This window comes from Chiloscyllium punctatum, chromosome 26, assembly GCF_047496795.1.
Source record: "Chiloscyllium punctatum isolate Juve2018m chromosome 26, sChiPun1.3, whole genome shotgun sequence".
In the NCBI taxonomy this organism is placed as follows: domain Eukaryota; kingdom Metazoa; phylum Chordata; class Chondrichthyes; order Orectolobiformes; family Hemiscylliidae; genus Chiloscyllium; species Chiloscyllium punctatum.
In genome coordinates, this window is record NC_092764.1 from 12144114 (window position 1) to 12171672 (window position 27559).

A 27559-nucleotide genomic window follows, 5' to 3' on the forward strand; every position below is an offset into this window, starting at 1 on the left:
CAGACACACACATAGGTACACAGACACACAGGCACACACAGATACTCAGACACACACAGGCACACACACATAGGTACACAGACAGACAAGTAGACTCACGCACATACACTCACACAAAGATGGACAGACACACACACAAACACACAGACACAGATGCACAAAAACTCACATTCAACACAGACACATACTCACACACACTCACATGCACACAGGCACAAGTAGACACATAGGCACATACACACAGACATGAGTAGGCACACAAGCACATACACACAGACGCACACACAGACACACAGAAACACATAGACACATAGGGACATAAACACACACAGACACACAAACACGCACATACAGACACATAGACACATGCAGACACACACACACAGGTACACAGGTACACAGGCACACAAGCACACAGGCACACACAGGCACTCAGCCACATACATGCACAGACACACACAGATAAACACACAGGCAGACATTCACACACACACACACACACACACACACACAAAGACAGACACACACACAGACTCATACACACACACAAACACACACACACACACACACACACACACACATACACACACACACACACACACACACACACACACACACACATACACACACATACACACACACACACACACACACACACACTCACGGCTTTTGCTCTGCTATAGGGACCATCCAGCTGCCTTAAGTGTGCAGTTAGACAGGCAGGAGGCTGGGAGAACAAAGAAAGCCAGGCAGCATGAGGGGGGGATGTCAAAGGTTCAGCTGTAACCCTTCTTCAGGACTTGGGGTGGGTGTAGTTGGAGCTGCAGATAAAGGGGGTGGCAGGGCAGGATGCAAGGTGGGGATAGGTGAAGACAGGTGGAGGGTACAGTTTGGTTGGTAAATGGGAGGAATGAATCCAGTTGGTAGCAGGGAGGAGTGGCAGGGAGAGAGGGGTTGGGAAGGGAGCCAGGGGATGGGTAGTGAGGTGAGTTGAAATTGGAGAACTCAATGTCAAATCCTCTGGGCTGCAGACTGCCCAGGCAGAAGATGGGGTGTTATTCCTCCAATTTGCGGTTAGATTTGTTGTGGCAATGGAGGAGGCCAAGGATAATCATGTCAAAAAGGGAGTGGTTTGGGGGATTGAAATGGGCGGTGACTGGGAGGTCTGGTCGCTCCCTACGTGCCCAGCTGAGATGCTCAGCCAACTGTTCCCTACGTTTATGTTAGGTCTTCCTCATGTAGAGAAGACCACATCGGGAGCACTGGATGCAGAAAACTAGATTGGAATAGAGGCAGTGAAGCTCTGTCTCACGCGGAGAGACTGTTTGGAGCCCTGGATGGAGGTGAGCAAAGTGGTGTACTAGGGAGGTTTTACATCTTTTCCATTTGCAAGGGAAGGTACCTGGGGAGCGTTGGTGGGGAGAATGGTGCAAAACAAGGACTGTTGAAGGGAACGATCCTTGCGAAAGGCAGTGAGGGGTGGGGAGGGAAAGATGTCTTTGTTGTTGGGGTCTTGTTGGATTTGGTGAAAGTGTTTCAGAATGATGTGTTGGATGTGGGAACTGGTGGGTCGGAGGTGAGGACAAAGGGTACTCTGTCTTTATTGCATTGGGAATGGGGATGGTTTAGAGCAGTGGAACAGGGAATGGAGGTGGTGCAATGGAGGGCTGTCTGAATGACAGAGGGAGGAAAAGCACACAATGGGAATTGCGTGAACCCAATTGTCTAGCTAGCTCTGCAGACAGGTTGGTGGGTGTCATGGAGGGCCCGATCTGACACCCTCAGGGTTGCTGGACAATTGCACAGAGACACTCTCCATCAATCCAGCCAGTGACACTCAGCAACAATAGTAAGGTGACAGAGGACAAAGCCTCCTGGCTTCTCACCAACTGTTCTTCTCTCACACAAAGACAAGGTGATGGCAATCTGAGGCCAACGTAAAGAGGAACCATGCAGTCCCTTCAGAAGTTTCACTCTGGAGAGTCCAGTTGTGACAGAACCTTCTACTTCCATCTCTCTGACCCTCATGTAGGCTGGAGTTTGAGTCGAGGGAGGGGTACACCTACCTCCATCAAGGAAGCCCTCAGCATGCCTTGGGCCACTGGACACAAAGGCCCCAGGGAGTCACCCAATCAAGTCTTCAAGGTCAATGAGCTTTCATGGAAGACATGCTCTCTCCTTCTTGATCCTTTTAGGACATCTGGTCAGCCTGGAAACGTTGGACCGAAGGCTCTGTTTCTGTGCAGTATAACTATGACTATGACACTACATTAATTGTAAATAATTGTTTGGTGATATAGAACTGAAGTATTTGAAAAATGCATGAATTTTTCTGAAGCTTTTCATTGCACTTGCATTGGAGCATTACAAATATTTTTAATCAATATATTGCTAGAGTAAGTTAAAAATCGTACAACTTCAGGTTATAGTCGACAGGTTTATTCGAAAGCACAAGCTTTCAGAGCGCCGTTCCTTCGTCAGGTGTTCAATAAAGGAGCAGCACTCCAAAAGCTAGTGCTTCCATATAAACCTGTTGGATTATAACCTGGTGTTGTGTGATTTTTAAATCTGTTCACCCCAGTCCAACGCTGGCATCTCCAAGTCATTGCTGGAGTAAGTGGGACTTGAACCCAGACTTCCCAGCCCAACAGTAAAGATACTACAACCGTGCCACAATAGCCTTATCAGGGTTGTTTTATTCTTGGAAAATTGTCCTGATGAGTGCAAGATAAAAAGGTTTTAATAAAATGTCTTTTTTTCAGTAGTACTGGGGTGTCATAGAGTCATATAGTCATACAGCAAGGAAACAAGCCCTTCAGCCTAACTCATTCACGCAAATCTGGTTTACTAAACTAAACTCGTCCTATTTGCCTGAACTTGGCCCATATCCCTCTAAATCTTTCTTAAACACCTACTTGTCCAAAAGCCTTTAAAATATTGTAATTGTATCTATCTCTTCTACTGGTTCCATGCAACTTGTTCCATACACGCATCATCCTCTGTATGAAAGAAGTTGTCCCTCAGATTCCTTTTAAATTCTCCTCCACTCACGTTAAACCTATGTCTTCTAGTTTTGAACTCCCCTAACTTTGGGAAAAGACCTATTCAACTTATTTATTCCCATCATAATTATACAAACCACTATATGGCAACCCTTCAGCCTCCTACCCTCCAGGGAAAAAGATTCCCAGCCCATTCAGCCTCTCCACATAACTCAAACTCTCCAGTCTGCATAATATCCTTGTAAATCTTTTTTGTATCCTTTCTAATTTAATCACATTCTTCCTACAGCAGGGAAACCAGAATTGTATACAGGACTCCAAATATGGCCTTACCAATGTCTTGTATAGTTGTAACATGGTGTCCTGACTGCTATACTCAATACTCTGACCAATAAAGGCAACTGTTCCAAACACCTTCACCAGCCAATGTACCTGTAGCACCATTTTCAAGGAATTATGTACCTGCCCTACTAGGTCTCTCTTTTCATCAACCTGCCCCATTAATTGTTTACGTCCTACGCTGGTTTGTGTTACCACAGTACAATATTTATCCAAATTAAACTCGATCCGCCATTCCTTGGCTTACAGGCCCATTTGATGAAAACCCCACCGTACTCTTAAACAATCTTCTTCACTTTGCACCATGCCACCAATCTGGTGTCATCCGCAAACTTACTAACCATATTTCATAGACAGAGGAACCTCGATTATCCAACATTCAATTGTCTGAATATCAGATTATCCGGCAAGATCGCAAGGTCCCAATGCTCAAGTAAACTATCTGACACTCCATTATCCAGAATTCGATTAACGGACCAAAATACTCCCTGCCTGTGTTGTTTAGACAAGCGAGGTTCCTCTGTATTGTCATCCAAGTCATTGATATAAATGAGAAACTACAGTGGGCCCACCACTGATCTCTGTAATCATCAGATCAAGTAGTTAATCTTCCAACTTTTGACAAAAACTGGTGTCACAAAGCTGGTTTCTTTTTCTAAAAGCTGCTCCTTTTCTGAAGGATTCTATATCCTTGTTTTTTTTTCAGAAGGGTAATAGACCACTCCTGGTGCCGACTCGACTAATTTGGTACAGAGACTAAAGGGTAATGAGAGGCCTTTTTGTTTATATATAAACAGATGAGACTTCAGGCCAAAGTGGTCATGTTTTCGAAGTGATCTGTTTAATGAAAGGGGAATGGTCAGTTTTGTAGCTGAGCAGTTTAATTAAGTCCAGAACTAGTTGGGAAGTTCAGCAGTAGATGGTGTGAACAGGCTGTGTCTCTTTCTGCCCTTCTAACTTCAACTCTGTTCCATTTTTATACTGTTTTTCAAGAGGGTTTGCTTATTGGGGCATGTTGTGTATATTCAGAACAGCATAATTCATTCTAGTTTGGTTAGACTGAGTTCTATAGGGGTTCATTATTCTGTTCTTTGTATTTCATTGCATAATTTTGTGAATGAATTTTTGTCTGTTTTAAAACCTGGTAGTCAACCGAGCTACCTCATTCTGGGAAATTTTCACTGTACACTTACTGAAACAAATTGCAAAGTTATGGTTTGGGCTGCCTGCTTAAGAATGTTCTGAGTGGTCTGGCCTAGTCCATAACACTGACTTGAGCTGTATGGGGTGTACATAACATTGATACAAAGAGAATGTGGGGTTACAGACCTTAATTCAGCTTAGAAGTAACAGTGTTTAATATATTTAACACAACAATTTATGATAGAGAGTAATTATCAATATTCATGTTTGAAATTTTTGACTGAAACCATGAACTTCAGATTAGAAGGCAAAAGAATAAATGACCACATTTCTCATCTCTACAAATACAATAAGACAACAACTAATATTTGTACAGCACCTGCGACATCATGAATTGTCAGAAAGCACTTTTTGAGAAATTTTATAAAATAAAGTCTGACATAAAACCTGAAGGACTAGGAACAGGAGTAGGCTAATCACCTCTCAAGAAGATCCTACACTCCTGTCATCCACTTAAGGACATATTAAGTCTAAAAGCTTGGTCAAAGGATAGTCCCAAAGAAATACAGTGGGATAGAGAAGCGAAGATGTTCCCGAATGGAGTTGCAGATCTTGAGGCTTTGAAAATGAAGAATGCAAAGGTGACCAGAATTAGACAGGAGTGCAGATATCTAGAATGGTTGTGAAGCTGCAGGCGATTGCAGACATTGGGAGGAGAAAAGGCATGCGAGATTTAAGAACAAGAAGAATTTTAAAATCAAAATGTTGCTTGACTGGGTGCCAATGTAGGTCAGTGAACACAGGGATGAAAGGGGATGCAATGGCCTAGTGACTCAGATTCCTCCAGCTGGCTAATGTTCTGAATTCAAATCTCATGATAACAGCGGTAAAAATCTAGGATTCAAACTCATAGCAACCACTGTCAGTGGAGTTATCCCACTTGGTTCCTTCTTGCCCTTTAGACCAGGAATCTTCCATCCTTACCTGGTCTGGTCTACATGTGACTCCAAGCCCACAGCAATATGGTTGACTCCAAACTGCCTTCTGGGAAATTAGGAAGTGATCCCTACATCGTATGAGTGAATGTAAAAAGAAACAGAACTTGCCATGAGTTAAGGTTAGAAACGATCTCAAGTTTGGATGGAGTAAAATGTAGGAGACTGCATTGGAACATGCAAGACTAGAGGTGACTGCCCATGAATCATAGAATCCTTACAGATTGGAAAGAGGCTGACTACCATTCGAGTCTCACTGACCCTACAAAGAATATCCCACCTGGACCACCATCCTATAACCCCATATTTACCATGACTAACACACTTAGCCTGTACATCCTTGGGCACGTTACCATGGCCAATCCAAATAATCTGCAAACCTTTGGACTGTTGGAAGAAAGCCACAAAGGGCGAATGCACAAACTCCATACAGAGAGTCACCCCGAGGGTGGAAACAAACCCAAGTCGCAGAGGCTGTAAAGCAGCACTGCTGACCACTGAGCCACTAGTTATACACATTGAATGTTCTCCAAATCTAACAAGGCCTCACATTGAAGATTCACATCCCAGATTTTCTACCCTTTTATGGCCTTTTGCCTCCCCATGTCAGTAACCTCCTCCAATCCCACAACCTTTAAATAACTCAGTATTCCTCCACATCCGGCCTATCATGCAGGTTACAATGTAATCAAATCCCAGAGCCATTGGTGACCCACAAGTTCCAACAGGATCATAACGACATGGTAATTCTGTCTGCTGCAGCACTGTTCCATCCTAAATCCAAGAAGTTGGCTGCTTTAAAACATCATCGTCCCATCAGTTCATCATGAAGAAGATTGCTTTTCATGCTCCTTTTCAACACAAAACAAAATGATTTGTCAAACATTTATCAACAAGATAATACTCTGTTCACTTCAAATACCTGCCACAGTATAAGATACTGAAGCTTATGGATGATTTTAGCTTTTTCAGGCTGGATCTTCAGATTCCCTGTTGTGAACTGATATTGTGAGCTATGACCTATCGGTAAATTCAGCTCATTAGCATTGCCTCGACAGTCTGGGATGGATTTATTGTCAGGAAATAGATTATTTGTATGCAGGGGTGGCCTGATATTGCTTTTGAAAATCCCAGGATTATTCCGTACTGACTGTTCCATGAAACTGCAGTACTTTAACATTTCAAGGTCTGCAGAGAGTAGGTGTGTATCCAAGGGGAACAAGGGATTACAGAGTTCAATGAAAGAACCATCAGAGACACAATAAAATGAATGACCCATGCCATGTTATTCTATGATTGTTGTGGTTTTGTTCGCCGAGCTGGGAATTTGTGTTGCAGACGTTTCGTCCCCTGTCTAGGTGACATCCTCAGTGCTTGGGAGCCTCCTGTGAAGTGCTTCTGTGATGTTTCCTCCTGCATTTATAGTGGTTTGGTCTCTGCTGCTTCCGGTTGTCAGTTCCAGCTGTCCGCTGCAGTGGCCGGTATATTGGGTCCGGGTCGATGTGTTTGTTGATAGAATCTGTGGATGAGTGCCATGCCTCCAGGAATTCCCTGGCTGTTCTCTGTTTGGCTTGTCCTATAATAGTAGTGTTGTCCCAGTCGAACTCATGTTGCTTGTCATCCGCGTGTGTGGCTACTAAGGATAGCTGGTCGTGTCGTTTCGTGGCTAGTTGGTGTCTATGAAAACCCACATCCAAGTTCCAAAGTGCCTTACTCTCTCATGTTCATTATCTCGTGTTCCTCATGCTGTCCTAGTTTTCCCGGGTCTTTTCCTGCTTCAAGTCTAGGAACAGCCTACTTCCCCGCTTCTACCAAGTTGACTCAAGTCCCTTTTTGATCTGTCCTTACCTCCGTGGCGTTTCTGAGAAAAGCAGTGTGTTCCTCTCAGTGCATTCGGCACCACGCTTTCAATGTCTAGCACAAGCGAAAGGTGTTTTAAGAAATAAAAGAAAGTAATTGTGAAGTGTGAAATGTGATCATCTCCTGGAGATTGCATTTGAAAAAAAAGAGCAGGATTTCCAGAGGAGTGCAAATTGCAGAGTTCTCCCTCTGTAAAGTGTTGCTTTTAAACTTAAAAGGAAAAGGTTGATGCAGCTGACCACAAAACACCTTCAAACTGGCTGCATGATGTAGAGGCAAGTATATTGTATTTTCTTTTTGATATAAATTAATGATCTGCTTTTGGCGACACAGGGGATAACTTCAAAGTTTGCAGATGGAAATGTATGGTGAAGGTGATGCTGTCCAATTTAAGGAAGACAACCAGACTGGTGAAATGGACTCGTGTTGAGAGTGTCTTGCTGGAAAAGCACAGCGGTTCAGGCAGTATCCAAAGAGCAGGAAAATTGATGTTTCGAGCCAGAGCCCTTCACCAGGAAGGTTCCAGATTCCTGATGAAGGGCTCCAGCCTGAAACATTGATTTTCCTGCTCCTGGGATGCTGCCTGACCTGCTGTGCTTTTTCAACAACACACTCTCAACTCTGATCTCCAGCAACTGCAGTCCTCACTGTCTCCCAAATGAACTTGTTGCCCAGAGCAATTTAATGAAAAGAAGTGTGACGTCATTCAATTTGATAGAAGCAATATATATCACTCACCATCCTGCCTCAGGTATACATCACAGCTCCTTCAGTGTATCAGGGCCAAAATCTTGGAGCTTCCTTCTTAATTGCTTTGGGGTCTATCTACACCAAAAGGAAAGCAACAGTTCAACAAGCCAGCTCGCAACCACTCTCTCCAGGGCTAACAAGGATGGGCAATAAATGCTGGTTTAGCCAATGATACCGATATGCAAGCTTCCAACAAACTCATGTCTTCTCATCAGACCATCTAGTCACTGTCAAAAATTCATCAATTCTCTCAGAATTCCTAAATCAATTTGCAACAGTAAGAAGTTCATAGAACCATAGACCACTGCAATGTGGAATCAGGCCATTCAGCCCATCGAGTCCACACGATCAGAGGCACAATATGGAATTGGAGGAGTGCAGAAGCCTCGAATGGTCCGAAGAGGTGACAGAGATAGTTTTGAAATCTCGATTTCTTCTCAGAGTGAAGTCTAGATCTTCCCTCTACAGCTGACTGTCTCTCCTCCAGTATTTTCACATCTTTGGTGAAATAATACTGAGACCAGTCAGAGATATGAGCATAAGAATGAGTAGCAGAAGTAGGCCACTTGTCTCCCAGAGCCTGTTCTGTCTTTTAACAACATCATGACCAATCTGTCTGTGTTCCAAATGCACAGTTCCATCTCCCCTAGGGAATCTCTGATTCCCTTCTCCATTCAGAATCTTTCTATCTCCGCCTTAAGGTATTCAAAGAACCCACCTCCATTACCCAAGAAGACAGAGCTCTGAAGCTACTCAACACTCAGAGGAGAATGTTCTCTCTCAACTCTGTACTAAAAGGGTGGCCTTAATTTTTACACAGTGCTCCCAGTTCTGGACTCAGCTACAACAGGACACATTCTTTCATTTTCCACCTTGTCAAGACCGCTCAGGATTTTATATTCTTAATTAAAGTAATCTTTCACTCTTCTAAACTCCAGGGGAAATAAGCCCAATCTTTCCCAGTAATCCCCTCATTCCACAAGTCAATCTAGTAAATAACTGAGCCACCTTCATTACAGGTACATCCTTCAATAAATAAGGAAATTAAATTGCAAGCTGTACTCCACACATTGTCTTACAAATAACCAAAGGACCCAAACCTGCCGATACAATTCCTCACATATAAAAAGGACAGTACCGGGGTCTGAGAGCTGGAAAGCCTTCATTCCTGAAGAACAGTCAATGGATTTGAACTGGTACTGGTCCCATTCTTAATCTCTTGCTGAACCTGCACACTAACATTTTGAGACTCACACACCCTAGATCAGCTAGATCTCTCAGTTCTTCGGTATTCTGTATTCATTCTCCCTTTAAGTAATGTTTTGCTTTTCTTCTATTCTTCTTGCCATAGTGAATTACTTCACATTTTCCCTCATTAGGCTCCATCTGTCATATATTTGCCCACTCCTTCAACCTATTAATAGTTGACTGGAACCCTTTATATCTTCTTTACAACACATTTTCTTACCCACCTTTGTTTCCTCTGCAAATGTAACTGTTAGGACCCCACTTCTCACATTCATAGAACATAGAACATAGAACATTACAGCGCAGTACAGGCCCTTCGGCCCTCGATGTTGCGCCGATCAAAGCACCCCTAACCTACACTAAGCCACTATCCTCCATATACCTATCCAATGCCCGCTTAAATACCCATAAAGAGGGAGAGTCCACTACTGCTACTGGCAGGGCATTCCATGAACTTACGACTCGCTGAGTGAAGAACCTACCCCTAACATCAGTCCTATATCTACCCCCCCTTAATTTAAAGCTATGCCCCCTTGTAATAGCTGACTCCATACGTGGAAAAAGGTTCTCACTGTCAACCCTATCTAACCCCCTAATCATCTTGTACACATCTATCAAATCACCCCTAAACCTTCTTTTCTCCAATGAAAACAACCCCAAGTGCCTCAGCCTTTCCTCATAGGACCTTCCTACCATACCAGGCAACATCCTAGTAAACTTCCTCTGCACCCGTTCCAGTGCCTCCACATCCTTCCTATAGTATGGCGACCAAAACTGCACACAATATTCCAGATGCGGCCGCACCAGAGTCTTATACAACTGCAGCATGACCTCAGGACTCCGGAACTCAATTCCTCTACCAATAAAAGCCAGTACGCCATATGCCTTCTTCACTGCACTATTTACCTGGGTGGCAACTTTCAGAGATCTGTGTACATGGACACCAAGATCCCTCTGCTCTTCCACACTACCAAGTAGTCTACCATTAGCCCAGTAATCCATCTTTTTATTACTCTTACCAAAGTGAATCACTTCACACTTAGCTACATTGAACTCCATTTGCCACCTTTCTGCCCAGCTCTGCAGCTTCTCTATATCCCGCTGTAACCTGCCACATCCTTCCTCACTGTCTACAACTCCTCCGACTTTCGTATCATCCGCAAACTTGCTCACCCAACCTTCTAACCCTTCCTCCAGGTCATTTATAAAAATGACAAACAGCAATGGTCCCAAAACAGATCCTTGCGGAACACCGCTAGTGACGGCACTCCAAGATGAAACTTTGCCATCAACTACCACCCTCTGTCTTCTTCCAGAGAGCCAATTCCTAATCCAAACCTCCAACTCACCTTCAATGCCATATCTCTGTATTTTCTGCAGTAGCCTACCATGGGGGACCTTATCAAACGCCTTACTAAAATCCATATATACCACATCTACCGCTTTCCCCTCATCTACCTCCTTAGTCACCTTCTCAAAGAATTCAATAAGGTTTGTGAGGCACGACCTGCCCTTCACAAAATCATGCTGACTATCCTTGATCACATCACTCTTATCCAGATGTGCATAAATCCTATCCCTTACAATTCTCTCTAAGACTTTGCCCACAACAGAAGTGAGACTCACTGGCCTATAGTTACTAGGATTATCCCTACTCCCCTTCTTGAACAAGGGAACCACGTTTGCTAGCCTCCAGTCCTCTGGCACTACTCCTGTCGACAAAGAGGACACAAAAATCAAGGCCAATGGCTCTGCAATCTCCTCCCTTGCTTCCCAGAGAATCCTAGGATAAATACCATCAGGCCCAGGGGACTTATCTATTTTCACCCTTGCCAGAATTTCCAACACCTCTTCTCTACATATCTCAAAGCCATCCATTCTACTTATTCGTGCCTCAGTATTTATATCGACAACAATGTCCTGTTCCTGAGTGAATACTGACGAAAAGTATTCATTCAGCGCCTCCCCAATCTCTTCAGCCTCCACATGCAACTTCCCATTACTATCCTTGATTGGACCTATTCCTTCCCTAGTCATTCTTTTATTCCTAACATACCTATAGAAAGCCTTAGGGTTTTCCCTAATCCTACCAACTAAGGACCTTTCATGTCCCCTCCTTGCTGCTCTTAGCTCTCTCTTCAGGTCCTTCCGGGCTACCTTATAACTCTCAATTGCCCCTATTGAACCTTCACGCCTCATCTTTACAAAGGCCGCCCTCTTCCGTTCAACAAGGGATTCCAACTCCTTATTAAACCACGGCTCCCTCACACGACAAGTCATTGATATAAATGGTGAAAAGTTGTCCACCCCTGTGGTACTCTACTCATCACGTCTTTCCAGCTATATAATTTCCCAATTAGTCTGCAAGCCTGCCAATTGCAGAATGTCCATGTTAATGTAGTGGGGCTAATATGAGGACCTGGTATTTCCATGATAACCGTTCATGTGGCACCTTATCTAATGGAAGCCAAATGCAGTATATCCACAGGCTATCCTTTATCCACAGCACATATTACTCCTTCAAGAAACCCAATAATTTAGTTAGGCATGATTTCCCTTTCACAAAACAATTCTGGCTTGGCCTGCTTACCCTGAGTCCTTGAAGTGCCCAGCTATAACTGTGAAAATACTATGGCTTTAAGAGATATATTTTATCTTTTTTTGAAGAGAGGTTTTAAAGCTGAGGCATCAAGCTGTCTATTGTAAACTCATAAAGCAAACAGCTTGTGAGGCCTTGAGTTTTGTTTTGTAGAAGGTAGAATAATAGAAGCATCCTGAATGGATGTGGTCAAGCTCCCACATAGATCCAGGGTTTTTGGTTTGAGTTTTCAGCAGTTGTTGGTGGGGTCTCAGCAGGATTTGGGAGCTGCAGTGAATCTCTCCCTGCTACACTTTCTCAGATCTTTCTCTTGGTGTTTTCCTGCTGCTGGAGTTACATGTGAGACAATCTGCTTTTCTGAATTTGTCTTCATTAAGGCTGTGTTTGTGGGATGTTACTATATTGGAACAGTTAATTAGAAATAGTTATTGTATCTATTGGTTTGTTAAGCATTTTGATAGAGTTACAGCTAAGCCAATTTTTCTTATTTTTTTCTTTTGTGGTATTTTAACTTACAGTGCATGAATAAAGTGTGTTTTCCTTCAAAGATTGATAATCTTATCAATTGAATTGCATCCGGAACACAACACTTTACACATACCTTTAAAATAAGAAAGAACTAGGGTGTAGGCTATCCTCTATTTTGAAGGGGATGGTCTGGTTCAGAACATAACCTCCTTAATGATTGATTCCAAAACCTTCCCCACAGCCAGACATCAAACTGAATTCTCTGACAGAACCCCTTCTTGAACGCTGGAGTTATATTTGCTAATTTCCAATCTAATAGAATCTTTCTAGAATCTTATCAAAAATTTTAAAAAACCAACGCTCTAATGCATCTGCAACATTAGTTGCCACCTCTTTTTGGACCCAGGGATTAGGACCCAGAAGTATGTCATTTAGTAGCCCCATCACTTTGCTTAGCACCACTTCCCTAGGGCTTTTGCCTGAAACGTCGATTTCGAAGCTCCTCGGATGCTGCCTGAACTGTTGTGCTCTTCTAGCACCACTAATCCAGAATCTGGTTTCCAGCATCTGCAGTCATTGTTTTTATCACTTCCCTAGTGACTGGAATTTTACCAAGTTTCTTTGTCCCTTCCCTCTGATGATTTATAGCCATTACTGGAATTATTTTTATGTCCTCCAGAGTGAAGACAGAGATAAGGTATTAGTTTACTTTACTCAATGGTTCCTTATTAGTTAGTTTTAACTTCCCATTCTCAATCTCAAGATGACCAATGTTCACTTTACCTTTTGATTCTTTTTAAAATGTAATCAGAGAATCACACAGCACAGGAGATGCCCTTCTGCCCACCAAGTCTGTACCACTGAAGTGACACAACATCTCATGGAAAAATGCAAAGGGCTGTGGATGCTGGAAATCTGAAATGAAAGCAGGAATTGCTGGAGAAACTGAGTATGTCTGGCATTTTCCATTGTGTGACCCTTCCTCTTTCGGAAGAAATAAATTCTGTAGGGCAGGAACTGGAAGAAACGGTGAGTCTACCTGAATAGTCCTATTGCCGGATTTTGGAAAGAAAAGAAAAGTGGGGTGTATGGGGTTGGGGAACTACGAGCTGGGAGGTTTGGTGGGGTTTGGGAGGAGGTAGGGATTGTGTCGGAATTCCAGGTGATTTAATGGTTATGACAGTATGGATACAATAATCTGATGGTTGATGATGGGGTCGGGGTCTGAGAGCTGGAAAGCCTTCAGTCCTGAAGAACAGTCAATGGATTTGAAACATTAACTCTATTTCCTCTCTGCGGATGCTGTCAGACTTTCTGAGTTTCTGCACTAATTTCAGTTTCTGTTACATTAAGTCTATACTAGTCCCAGTTTCCAGCATTAGTCCCATAATTTTGAAAGTTATGATATTTTAGGTGCACGTGCAGGTACTTTTGTGAGAATACTGAAATACTCATGCAAGTCTTGCTATCCATTGTTGCACTACTAGCTGGTTTCTTCTCAAATTCAAATGTCTTTTCTCCTGATAATCTTACGCACATTCTCATATATTCTGCCCAAACATTTGACATGACGGTAGTCTTTACAATGTTTTTTTCCTTGAATGTGATGCTTTACTCAACTTCTCGACTTAACTATTTGCTAAAAGCATGAACAAAAACAGAAACAGCTGTAAAAGCTCAGCAGGCCTGGCAGCATTCGTGGAGAAAAATCAAAGTTCACATTTCGGGTTGAGTGACCCTTCCTCAGAACTGAGAAAGGTCACTTGACCCGAAACATTAACTTTGATTTCTCTTCACAGAAGCTGCCAGACCTGCTGAGCTTTTCCAGCAATTTCTATTTTTGTTCCTGATTTACAGCAGCTGCAGTTCTTTCAGTTTTTATTTACTAAAAACATGACACTGGTTTGAAGTATAATTTGCATTGATTGTGATGAAGCTGTGTGTTACAAGCATTAAATTATACACCTGATTGTGACAAAGTAGAATCACAAAGGGAGAAGGACTCTGCAGGTTAATCCAATTTGCTTTCCAACATTCATCCGAGCATTCTATTCTACTTGCTTTTTTGATGGAGAAATAAACTGCGCTTCTATAATGAGTCAAGTGAACCAGAGAAGCCTCCAGGATTGCTTCTGTATGAAACATAGGTGTTGCTTCAGGAGTACATCATGTCAATAAAGAGCTACATATCCAGACCACAAGCCACATCCTCCAAAAAGACAACTGGATTGGGCAATTCATCTTGTTTGGAAGGTCAAACAAAGCAAGAATTAATATCCTCATAGACTGGCTGATTTCTCAACCTGGTTAAGTTTTGGCTTTCTTGGGTTTGGAGTCACAAGGTAATGAATGTAAAGCTGACTCCAAGTTGCTGTTGTAGAACAGAGAGACCTACGGGTTCAGGTACATAATTCTTTGAATGTTGCATCAAATATAGGCAGGGTAGTTAAGAAGGCATTTAGCATACTTGCCTTCATTGCTCAGACCTCTGAGTATTGGAGTTGGGATGTCACATTGAGGTTGTACTGAACATTCTGGATGTAGGTTTGCTGACTGAGCTGGAAGGTTCATTTTGAGATGTTTTGTCACCATACCAGGTAACATCTTCAGTGAGCCTCTGGATGAAGTATGGTGACAAAACATCTGAAAATGAACCTTGCAGCTCAGCGAGCAAACTTACATCCAGAACCTCAACCTGAGCTACAAATCCTCTCAAAACTCACTGTACTGAACATTGTACTGAAGGCTTCTTCTGGAGTACAGTGTTCAGTTCTGGTCGCCTTGTTATAGGAAGGATATTATTAAGTGGGTATCAAAAGAACTGTGGATGCTGTAAATCAGTAACAAAAACAGAAGGTGCTGGAAACACTCACAGGTCTGGCAACATCTGGCGAGGGAAATCAGAGTTAACGTTTTGGGTCCGCTGACCCTTCCTCAGAAATTCCTTTGAAGGTCATCGGACCTGAAATGTTAACTCTGATTTCTCATCACTGATGCTGCCAGACCTGCCAAGTTTTTCCAGTAACTTCTGTTTTTGTTATTAAGTTGGGAAGATCTACCAGGATGTTGCTGGGAGTGGAGAGTTTGAGTTATAAAAATAGGCTAGGACTTTTTTCAGCGAAGTGTAAGAGGTTGAGGTTTATAAAATCATGAGGGGGATAGATAAGATGAACAGCAAAAGTCTTTTCCCTAAGGTGGGCGTATTCAAAACTAGGGGACATATTTTTAAGCTGTGAGAAAAAAGATTTAAAAAGGACAAGAGGGGCAATTTTTTTACGCAGAGAGTAATTAATGTGTGGACTGAACTTCCAGAGGAATGATCGATGCCGGTACAGAAAGAGGAAAGTTTTAAAGGGACATGGGCCAAATCTAGGCAGATGGGATTAGTTTAGTTTGGGAACATGGTTGGCACGGACTAAAGGATCTATTTCCATGCTGTGTGACTCTATGGCTGTATGATTCTCAGTTAAGTATGGGAGGGAGTGATAAAGAGAATGGAGGTGCGAGAAAATTATTTCCCATACTAACTGCAATGATTCTTTAAAAATACATAATTGGCCACAAAATCTTTTGGGACATCCTGAAGTCATGTGACTGGCCATTGAAATATGGATGTCCTTCTTTGTAGCTGGCATTGTATTTACACCGAATGGACCCAATCACTCTGCTTGGATGGCATTATTCAAACAAAGATCTCCTGCTGTTGGAACCAACCTTCTTCTCTCAATGACCATCAATACCATCAAGTTAACTGGTCATTCATTCATCTCGTTCATAGCTTGTGTATTTTTGATTATATCAAAAGCAAAACATTAGATGCTACATACTTTGCGATGGACTTTGATTGCCTCCAATAGTGATAGAAATGCAAATCATTTCTCTTATTAGTGGTTCCGTAACATGGAGATGCATTAGGAAAATTCAAGCTTTAAATCCAAACAGTACAGATGCAAACTATAGAATCCTTACAGTGTGGAAGCAGGCTATTTGACCCACTGAGTCCACACAAAAGATCCTCTCACCCACCCCCTCCTATCCCTGTAACCCTACCTTTCCTATGGCCAATCCACCTAGCCTACATATCTTTAGACTGTGAGAGAAGACCAGAGCACACAAAGGAAACCCACGCAGACATGGGGAGAACATACAAACTCCACACAGACAGTTGCCTGAGGCTGGAATCAAACCCAGGTCCCTGGTGCTGTGAGGCAACAGTGCTAGCCACTGAGCCACCGTGCTGCACCATGAATCAACTCAATGATGGCACAAGCCTTGAATTATAAATTTAACAAAGTTGGCCATCCATGAAGCTGCATTAGAATTGCTCAATCACAACCAGATTTATTTTATTTTTCAAGTAAATTTGACTTGATTTGACTTATTATTGTCACATAAACCTAGGTGTGGTCAAAATTTTTGTTTTGCATGCATTACAGACAGATCATGCCATACAAAATGTATTACGGTAATAGAACAGAGCAAGGATTGCAATATTACGGCTGCAGAGAAGGTGCACAAAGAGTGAAACATTAAATTTCAAACATTAAATTTGAAACTTGAGAGGTCCATTCAGAAGCCTAATAGCATCAGGGAAGAATCTGGTCTTGAATCTGTTGGTCCATGTGTTTAAGCTTTTGTATCTTCTGCCTGACAGAAGAAGTCGGAAGAGATTATACCTGGGATGGGAGGGGTCTTTGATGATGTTTGCTGCCTTCCCGAGGCAGCGGGAATTATAGATCTGTTATGTAATCTTTATTTCATCAGAAAGAGACAGCATAGATTCAAAACAGGTAGGTTATACCTGACAAGCCTAATTGAATTTTTTGAAAAGGTGTTATTGGATGTTGTTTGTATGGATTTCTAGAAGGCATTTAATAAAGTCACACATCAGAGACTGTGAACTGAAGTGGTAACACTTGGAATTGAGGGCAAACTACTGGCAAACCTGGAAAATTTGCTGAGCAGCAGGTGACAGATAATAGGGGTATTAGGATGGTCCTCCAATTGGCAGGATTTGAGCAGTGGTGTCCCACCAGGATCTGTGCCAGGGCTTCAGTTATTCACATCATTTATTAATGGCTTCGATAATGGCAAAGAAGGTCATACATCCAAATTTGCTGATGACAAAAAGTTAGGCAGCATTGTAGACAGTATATTGTGATGGCACAAAATTCCAAAAGCATATTGTAAGACTAATGGGCAAAACTGTGGCAGAGGGAATTAAATGTGGACAAAGGTGAGTTTACCTACTTTAGAATAAGAAAAGAAAGATCAGAGTACTTTCTAGATGGTATGAAGTTAAATACACTGGATGCCCAAAGAGAATTTGGAGTTCAGCTGTAACCTTCTTTAAAATGCCATGAACAGATGTAGAAAATAATCAAGAAAGCTAATGAAATGTTGACCTTTATATCCAAAAGGGTAGAGTATAAGGGCACAGAAATTATGCTGCATTTATACAAAACCCTGGTTAGATCCCAGCTGGAGCACTGTGAGCCGATCTGGGCACCACACTTTAGGAAGGATAGATTGGCCTTAGAGGGTTTACAAGAATGATACCTGAAATTCAGGGGTTAGGTTCTGAGGAGATATTGTACACATTAGGCCTGTTGATAAGGGGTGATCTGATCGAAGTCTTCGAGAACTAGGTGCAATGTCAAAAAATTAAGGCCAAATAATTTTGGAGAAATGTTAGGAAGCACTTACACACACAAAGGGTGATGGGTGTTTGGAACTCTCTTCCATAAATGGTAGTTAATGCAAAATCAGTTTTAAATCTGAGATAAGTAAACTTTTGTTCAGTGAATATATTAATGGATATGGGCCAAAGGTTTTGTGGAGTTAGGCCATAGATTGGCCATGATCTCATTGAATGGTAGAACAGTCTTGAGGGGCTGAAAGGCCTGCTTCTGTCAGCAAAAGTGAGGACTGCAGATGCTGGAAACCAAAGTTTAGATCAGAGTGGTACTGGAAAAGCACAGCGGGTCAGGCAGCATCTGAGGAGCAGGAAATTCGACGTTTTGGGCAAAAGCCCTTGATGGCCTGTTTCTGTGCCTATTTATCTGCTGCACAATCTATCAATGACCTGCATAAATCTTCTTTGACAAACTCTCTTGAAACACAACAATATCGATTTCAGACACAGTTGAGTTTCACATGCCTCACACTCGGACTGTCACGCAAGTAATCGCCAGTGTCAAACAAGTCAGGCAGCATCAGAGGAGTAGGAGAGTTGACGTTTAGCACATAAGCCCTTCATCAGGCTTATGTCTGAAATGTCAACTCTCCTGCTCCTTGAATGCTGCCTGACTTGTTGTGTTTTTCCAGCATCACACTTTTCAACACTGACACTCCAGTACCTGCAGTCCTCACTTGGCTGTGATCCCAGCTCTTGTCGTTATACATGGTGGTAGGCACAGCTGTCAGCAGTGATTTATTTCTATTAGGTCAGGCCCAAAGTCAGAATTAGACTCAAACATTGGATGCCAGATCAGATGAAACAATCCTCATCTCAGAATGTTGTATTTATTTTGCACATATGCTGTACTTTGTTGCGTTATTTTCTCTTTAAAGGACTGTTGGGTCTCAGCCTGAGGAAACACAGATTATGGATTCTTGCAGAAAAACCACAAATGGAAGAATTAGAACAAAGCATCAATAATTTCAGCAAGTCACTGATAAACCATCAGTTAGTAGAAATCTTTTGCTCCAGACAAATTGATTGAAATGTCAAACTGTTATGTTATGGATTGGTAATCAAGGAGGGGACAATTTAAAAGAACAGAATGGGGGATAGAGTCATAGAGTCATACAGCACAGAAACAGTCCCTTCAGTCCAATCAGTCCATGCCAACCATAATCCCAAACTAAACTAGTCCCACCTGCCTGCACTTAGTCCATATCCCTCCAAACCATTCTTATTCATGTACTTATCGAAATGTCTTTTAAACCTTGCAACTGTATCCACATCCATTGCTTCCTGTGGAAGTTCATTCCACACACAAACCACTGCCTGTGTAATAAAAATACTCCTCATGTCTTTTTATAAAACTTTTCTCCTCTCACCTTCTAAATACACCCCCAGTCTTGAAATCACCCCACTCTAAAGAAAAGATACCCGTCATTCACAGGGAGCTCGGCAATGAAATGCAGAGGCAAGGAATCAGAGGATATATCATTGAAGTACAGTCGGAGGAAATTTGTTGAAAGCATAAACACCAATGAAGATCATTTGTGTATTGATAGCTAGTTATTGTGTTGTAAGTTTTAGATCACCTCTAGATTTTGAACATACATACTTACAGCAGACTATCTGGGATAGGAGTCAATGTGAGCAAGGAGCTGGTTGTGTTTTGTGTTCTCACAAATCGGCTCTTTAGTAAAAGCAAGTTGAAGGGCTTTTGAAACACTGATTTCCCTTCTTTTGGGGGAGTTCTAATTCTGCAGGCAGGCCACGTAAAATGCAATTTACTTTAGTCTCTGATTAATTTTAATCTCGGCGAAGCAGATAGAGCCTCTGCTGCTTATGGAGTGGCGTGTGATTGATTAGATAATAAATCTAAAGCAACATTTCATCCATTAGCAGTATTTAATGCCCAGAGTTTCGGCAGGGATTTAATGTGTGCAAACTGAGGAAGGGAAAAGTTACTTTTTAATGATAATGAATTCTGCTTGAGTGAATATCAAGGTAAGGAAACAAAGAAAACAATGAAATGGAAAAAGGAAGAAGTCAGAGTGATGAAACAGGTCACACATCAGTTAATTGTAATAGAGAGAGATGAATGCATTGGGCACATTTTCCATCTGAATGTGTAATACGTTGGGATATCTGGGAACAGTGTTGAAATAGGCAAAACAACAACAACTTGCATTGGTAGAGCACCTTTTAATATCATAAAACATACAGAAAACTGCTCTTAGATGGACAAAGTTTGATACTGAGCCACTGACACAAAGAAATTTGAACAAAACTTGGAGTGAGGTTGGTCTTAAGGAGAGTTTCATTTACCAGAGAAAGGGTCAAGAGGCAGAGATGCTTAGAAAGGGAATTTCAAGCTAAGGGCTTACACATCAGCAGGTGAGGCAAACTGATGGAAATCAAAGATGTGGACTCCAAATCGCAGAGAGATCTCAAAGATCTAGACTGGGGGTGGCAAGAGGTTATGGATGGCTTTAAGGCAGGAGTCTTGGGCCTCCTCCACTGCCAAATTCTAGCTGCGTGACACCTGGAGGAAGAACGCCTCATCTTCTGCCTTGGGACTCTCCAACCACAGGGGATCAATGTCAATTTCATTAGTTTCCTCATCTCCCCTCCTCCCACTTTATCCCAGATCTAACACTCCAACTTGGCACTGCCATCTTGAACTGTTCTACCTGTCTATCTTCCTTCCTACCTATCCATTCCACTTTCCACTCCAACCTATCATTAATACACCCCACCTTCATCTAACTATGACATTCCCAGCTACCTTCCCCCCAACCCTAACCCCTCTCATTTATCTCCCAACCCCCTTGGGCCCCATCCTACATTTCGGATGAAGAGTTTATGCTCGAAACGTCGACTCTCCTGCTCTTCAGCTGCTGCCTGACCACCTGCGCTTTTCCAGCGTCACAATTTTTGACTGCAATATGAGTGAGTTGCCCACATCTGAGAATCTATATAAAATGATATACAGCGATCCATACCTAATGAGGAAAGAATGAAGAAGGAAAGACTTTGTGGGTGACTCAACAAATAGAGGAGAAGGATTTAAGATCAACTTGCCATACATGGGAAATATGAGGAAAGTTTATTTTTACAATAAATTATGACCTGGAATGCACATCGAAAAGCAGATTAAAGAAATATTGCCATATAGTCATGGAGTCATCCAGCACAGAAACAGTCCCTTATGTCCAACTTGTCCATGACAATCACGTTTCCAAAACTGAAGTAATCGCACCTTGTCTGCATTTGGTCCATATCTCCCAAAACCTTTCCTATCTGTGTCCTCATCCAAAAGATATTTAAATGTTGCAACTGTACCTGTATCTACCACATCCTCTGGCAGTTCATTCCACATAGGAATCACACTGTGTGTGAAAAAGTTGCCCCTCAGGTCCCATTTAAATTTTTCTCCACTCACTTTAAAAATATGCCCTCTAGTTTTGAAATCCCCTACCCCCAGGCAAAGACCTTTGCAATTCACCTTATCTGTGCCCCTCATGATTTTATAAACCTCAATAAGGTCAGCCTCTGATACTGCAGTGAAACAAGTTCCTATCTAGCCTCTCTCTCTCTCCAGTCTCTCACCAATGACAGACCCTCTGCAGAAGCACCAAATGTTAAGACTTTGGGCTTTGTTTAAATGCATAAATTTCAAAGTATGTAAGTAAACAATTGCTTTTGGAAAGGCCAAAGTGTCTATCTGCATCTCTTCACATGACAATAACAAGAATCAACCTTTTTCTCATGGTTAAAAATTTTTCATTAATGCTGAGTTTTCTGAACAATTTATCAACTTGCACAACAGTAAAAGTGACCTTAAAGTTGTCATGATATTGTACACATCTACCTGGATCATTAACGTCCTTCAGAGAAGGAAGCTTATCCTTCATACTCAGGCTAGACGATTAAATGATTGCTGTTTCACACCAAAGAGTTCATTCTCACCAGCCCTCTCTGATCCAAGATAGTGGCAGATCAGGGCTCCTGTGCTGGAGTCCATCCATTCCAACCGCTGTTCTTTTTCCTCTTTTTCCCATCTCTGTCCTTTTTGTTATTTACCTACCTTGTCCTGAGCTTGGACAGCATAGGCTGTGGCGGGAGCGGACCCAGGGCACTGACCTTAAGCAGGGCCTAGAGTGCAGACGGGGGCTGGCTACTGTAGGCCTCGAGTGGGCCTAGCAAGGAGTAGAGTGAGACTGAGCGAGCACAGGATCCTGGAATCAGCGGCTGCTAGATCGGCAGACGCGATGTTGATGAGGTAGGACTGGCAGCGAAAGATGGCGCCTGAGGATCGGCGACTTTATCGTTGGTTGGATCTGGCACTGGGCGCTGCGGAGCAGTGGTGAAGGGCACCATAGCAACATTGAATGAGGCAGGCCCAGCAGTGAGAGTTTGACCTTGCTTGGTTTGGCACAGATGATGGTGAGGCATTGGTGAAGAAGTATTTGCCCAGCAGCAAAAGATGGCACCTGAGAACCGGTCACTTTGATGTTGGGGTTGGATCTGGTGTAGACGATGGTGAGCCGGTGACAGAGGGATAGTGGGGCTGGCCTTACTGATGGTGAGGAGCTCAGCACTCAGGATCAAATGCCTGTTTTTATGCAGTATCTTTTCTTCTTTTCCTTACTCTTAAATTATTCAAAATGGCACCATTTTGAGGTGACAAATAAAAGCTTTTAACTATATTTTATTGTATTCTTACTGTACAATATACATGACAATAAAATCAAAAATCATAATGTCTTAGCAAAACACTTGATTATATCTGATTACCAAAGGAGGGTAACAAGATGTTTGGGATTACCTTCACCACGTCATGTTTCACAAAGGCCTGTCTCTGTCTTCTCAGTTAGAGATAGGCAAAGATACAAATGTCAGCCTGGCCAATGACATCCAAGGCATGACAATATTTGAGGCCAAAATTGTTTCAGTGGAGAGTTTACGGTGGGCCCTAAGGACCTTTGAAGACAATACAGATACTCAACCTGGTGGTTGAAGGCTGTTTTCAAACATTACCTGTTGATATTCACAATTTTAAAAATTCAACATTAGTATATGACCAAGCTCTTTGTAACTGGTAATCAAAGCCCATTGGAATCCCAAAATGAATCGAAGATTATGAGTTCTAGTCACAATCCATCCTAGTCTCAGTTTGACAACATCAGAGGGCATCATTGATGCAGTTTAAGACATAGAGGAGCATGTGAGCTCTGCTGATGCTGCCCGATCATCTCATGGAACTTCCTCCTTTCAGTCCATGCTGTCTTTTCAGCTGCTATGATCACCAGTATTATTGGATTTGTGGTTTTCCCAATGCAAACTTACATGTTCGGAGGTTATCTTAAGTTATCTCAAGAAGATGACCTAAAAGAAGTTCTTGGATTTACATATTAATGAACGAAACCTGCAAGACTTAACAATCCAGGCTTGTTCAACATATCATTTTAGTTGCATGGCACTGTAAACCTTTGGTCTAAATTCTGTGTCTTATGATCTTATACTCCACAACCACCTGATGAAGGAGCAGCGCTCCTAATGCTAATGCTTCCAATTAAACCTATTGGGAGAAAGTGAGGACTGCAGCTGCTGGAGTACCAGAGATGAAAAATGTGGTGCTGGAAAAACACAGCAGGCCAGGCAGCATCCGAGGAGCAGAAGAATCGACGTTTCGGGCATAAGCCCTTCTTCAGGAATGAGGAAGGTGTGACAAGCAGTCTAAGGTAAAAGGTAGGGAGGAGGGACTTGGGGGAGGAGTGTTAGGAATGCGATAGGTGGAAGGAGGTTAAGGTGAGGGTGATAGGCCAGAGAGGGGATGGGGGCGGAAAGGTCGGGAAGAAGATTGCAGGTCAAGAAGGAGGTGCTGACTCCGAGGGTTGGGACTGAGATAAGGTGGGGAGAGGGGAAATGAGGAAGCTGGAGAAATCTGCATTCATCCCTTGTGGTTGGAGGGTTCCTAGGCGGAAGATGAGACGCTCTTCCTCCAGGTGTCGTGTTGCCATGGTCTGGCGATGGAGGAGGCCAAGGACCTGCATGTCCTTGGTGGAGTGGGAGGGGGAGTTAAAGTGTTCAGCCACGGGGCGGTTGGGTTGGTTGGTGCGGGTGTCCCAGAGGTGTTCTTTGAAACGTTCCGCAAGTAGGCGGCCTGTCTCCCCAACGTATAGGAGGCCACATCGGGTGCAGCAGATGCAGTAAATGATGTGTGTGGAGGTGCAGGTGAATTTGCGGCGGATATGGAAGGATCCCTTGGGGCCTTGGAGGGAAGTGAGGGTGGAGGTGTGGGCGCAAGTTTTGCATTTCTTACGGTTGCAGGGGAAGGTGTCGGGAGTGGAGGTTGGGTTGGTGGGGGGGTGTGGAACTGAAGAGGGAGTCGCGGAGGGAGTGGTCTTTCCAGAACGCTGATAGGGGAGGGGAGGGAAATATATCCTTGGTAGTGGGGTCTGTTTGGAGGTGGCGGAAATGAGGAAGGATGGTACGATGTATCTGGAGGTTGGTGGGGTGGTAGGTGAGGACCAGTGGGGTTCAATCCTGGTGGCGTTTGGAGGTGCGGGGTTCAAGGGTGGATGAGCGGGAAGTGGAGGAGATGCGGTGGAGAGCATCGTCAACCACGTCTGAGGGGAAATTGCGGTCTTTGAGGAAGGAGGCCATCTGGGTTGTTCGGTCGTGGAATTGGTCCTCCTGGGAGCAGATGAGGTGGAGGTGAAGGAATTGGGAATATGGGATGGCGTTTTTACAGGGTGCAGGGTGGGAGGAGGTGTAGTCTAGGTAGTTGTGGGACTACAACCTGGTGTTGTTTGATTTTTAACTTTATCCACCCCAGTCTAACACCCTCTTCTCCACATCAGGTTTGGAGGTGTCATTCATGGGCATCACATTCAGGAGACTATGACTCTGGCAACAGCAGCACAAATAGGACTGACAAAACATGCAAATAATTAACATACTAGGTTTCTACTTATTCTGACAATGGATTCATCGATGATCAATCACTTAGATATTGATCCTCTTGGTCATTAGGTATATCTGCAGAAGAGGTTTTCTTGGTAATGATGAAACTCAGTAAGACTGGCCACAGTTGGCCCTTCATGGCCAAGAACCACTGAGGTCCTGACCAAGGTTTCGGCCTGAAACATTGACTTCCCTGCTCCTCAGATGCTGTCTGACCAGCTGTGCTTTACATTGATTGATTTTAACTTTCAGCATCTGCAGTCCTTACTGTCTCCAAGGTTAACTTGATGTTTAACAGTCGGAAATTACCCCAGACCAGACGATGAATCAAACCTGAGATCTATCAAAGCAATATGGTTTAGACTGTATGTCAGTGCATTCATCCACTAAAGCATCAGTAAGAAGGTTTTGTGTCAAGTTTTAATTTTTCACTTGAAAGTTACTGAATATTTAAAGACCAGTTTTCAATGGAATAGATTAGTTCTACAGGATCATAATAATTAGCTCATCTTGTTTCCAGCAATAGTTTTAATTTCGGCTTCTACCTAAAATTTTCTGACTTTCTTGTTTCCATTTTGTGATAAAACCCTGCTTTGATTTTGTTCCTTAAGTTATATCTCCAAGTGAAATGCTATCAGAATCTGCTTCAGCTCCAGTGCATGCCAATGATCTAAAGTTGTCTTGCACTCCTTTGTCCTCTGTGTCAAGTGTGTAACTTTCAACTCTGTAACACTTTGATTTGTAGTGAGGTTTGAAAACACTCATTGCTGAGCTGTCTTCATCTGTCTGGTATAATAGCAAATAACATGTGTATTAAGCAAGGAATTGGTTTCAAATCTTATCTTACTGGAGGGAATGCAAACATAAAATATTACTATTGATTTTGGTGACTCTTCAGCATTTCTATCTTTGTCAAGAGAGTGAGAAGAGTTTAAGATCAATGTTATGCAATGTGCAATGAGTACAGAAGCAGGGATGAGAATGATGCAGTTCAGATTCTCCAATGACTTAATGAATGCATTAATTCCTTTACATGGTAATAAACTGTATAGATCAGATTTGATTGCTGGTCTGTCCAGAAGTAACTGAGATCAGCTAGGTAGGGAGGGATTTGGAAAACAAACAGACATCCCCTCTCTTGGAGAAAGTGAGGACTGCAGATGCTGGAGATCAGAGTTGAGAGAGTGGTGCTGGAAAAGCACAGCAGGTCAGGCAGCATCTGAACAGCAGGAGAATCAACATTTTGGGCATAAGGTCTTCATCAGGAATGAGGCTTGTGGGCCGGGGCTGAGAGATGAGGAAGGTAGCTGCGAAAGTGATCGGTGATGGAGGTGAGGGAGAAGGTGATAGGTCAGAGGTGGCAGTGATGGACGGGTCTGGAGGGTGGTGCCGATTTGGAGGCTTGTCGGGGATAATGTGGGGGGAGGGGAAATGAGGAAGCTGTTGAAATCCACATTTATCCGTGTGGTGTGTAGGGTCCCAAAGTGGAATATGAGGCGTTCCTCCTCCAAGCGTTGGGCGGTAATGGTTTGGTGGTAGAGGACGCCAGGACCTGCATGTCCTTGATGGAGTGGGAGGGGGAGTTGACGTGTTCTGCCATGGGGTGGTGGGATTGGTGTGTGTGCGGGTGTCAGTGTTTCAGACATCCCCTCTCTGACAATAATCAGGATAATGTACAATTTTCTTTGAGCTATTCATACTGCTTCTGATTATTTAGTTCACCACTCGTTTGTCTCATTGTAGAATTTTTAGTTTTGTGAACTAATGTTCAACCAATAGAAATGGGATAAATGCAAGTGAAAGATATGGATGTGTATTATGAGAAAGATAGGTTGTTTTAAGAGGTTAACAACTAAATGGGTAGGATTAGGTTACTTGCTGAGCTGGAGATGTATGTTTACTCTGCAGTCTTTGTAATGCAGTAATGACAATCTGGATAGATTGTTTCGAGTATTAAAACATAAATTCATTTAAAAATAAGCAACGCTCTGAAAGACTGCATTTACTTTGTCAGGTCAAAAAAATGTTACTGAGTTAAACTAAACATCAGATCAAGGATAGCTCAAAGTCATGTACATTATGATCGAGATTGGTGAAGCTTGGAAGTGTTTATGGGCATGCTTTTGCCGGGATATGATGCAGTTTGGAGATGGGAGTATGTTGAAACAGGAGGAGTACATCGATATTGCGTAACTAGAGCTTTTAGAAGACTCCAGGTACTTCAGGTTCAGGAAATGACTGAGAAAATGGTAACTCCATGCCATTGGTAAAGGTTTATGTTAAACAAAGTATGGAAAGCCATTGGAAGGCCACTGCAGCTAAGAGAGAAGCCAGGAAACCAACAAGCAGCATTTCCTTGATGCAGAGAGTAAGTGGATCTCACAGAAATTCGATGGAAACTTGGTCAGGTTAGCTCTCGAACTAAGGCTAGTATTGCGCAATCTCAGGAACAATTTCCAAAGTCCCGTGGAATTCATTCTGAGGGGAAGCGACTGACATAACA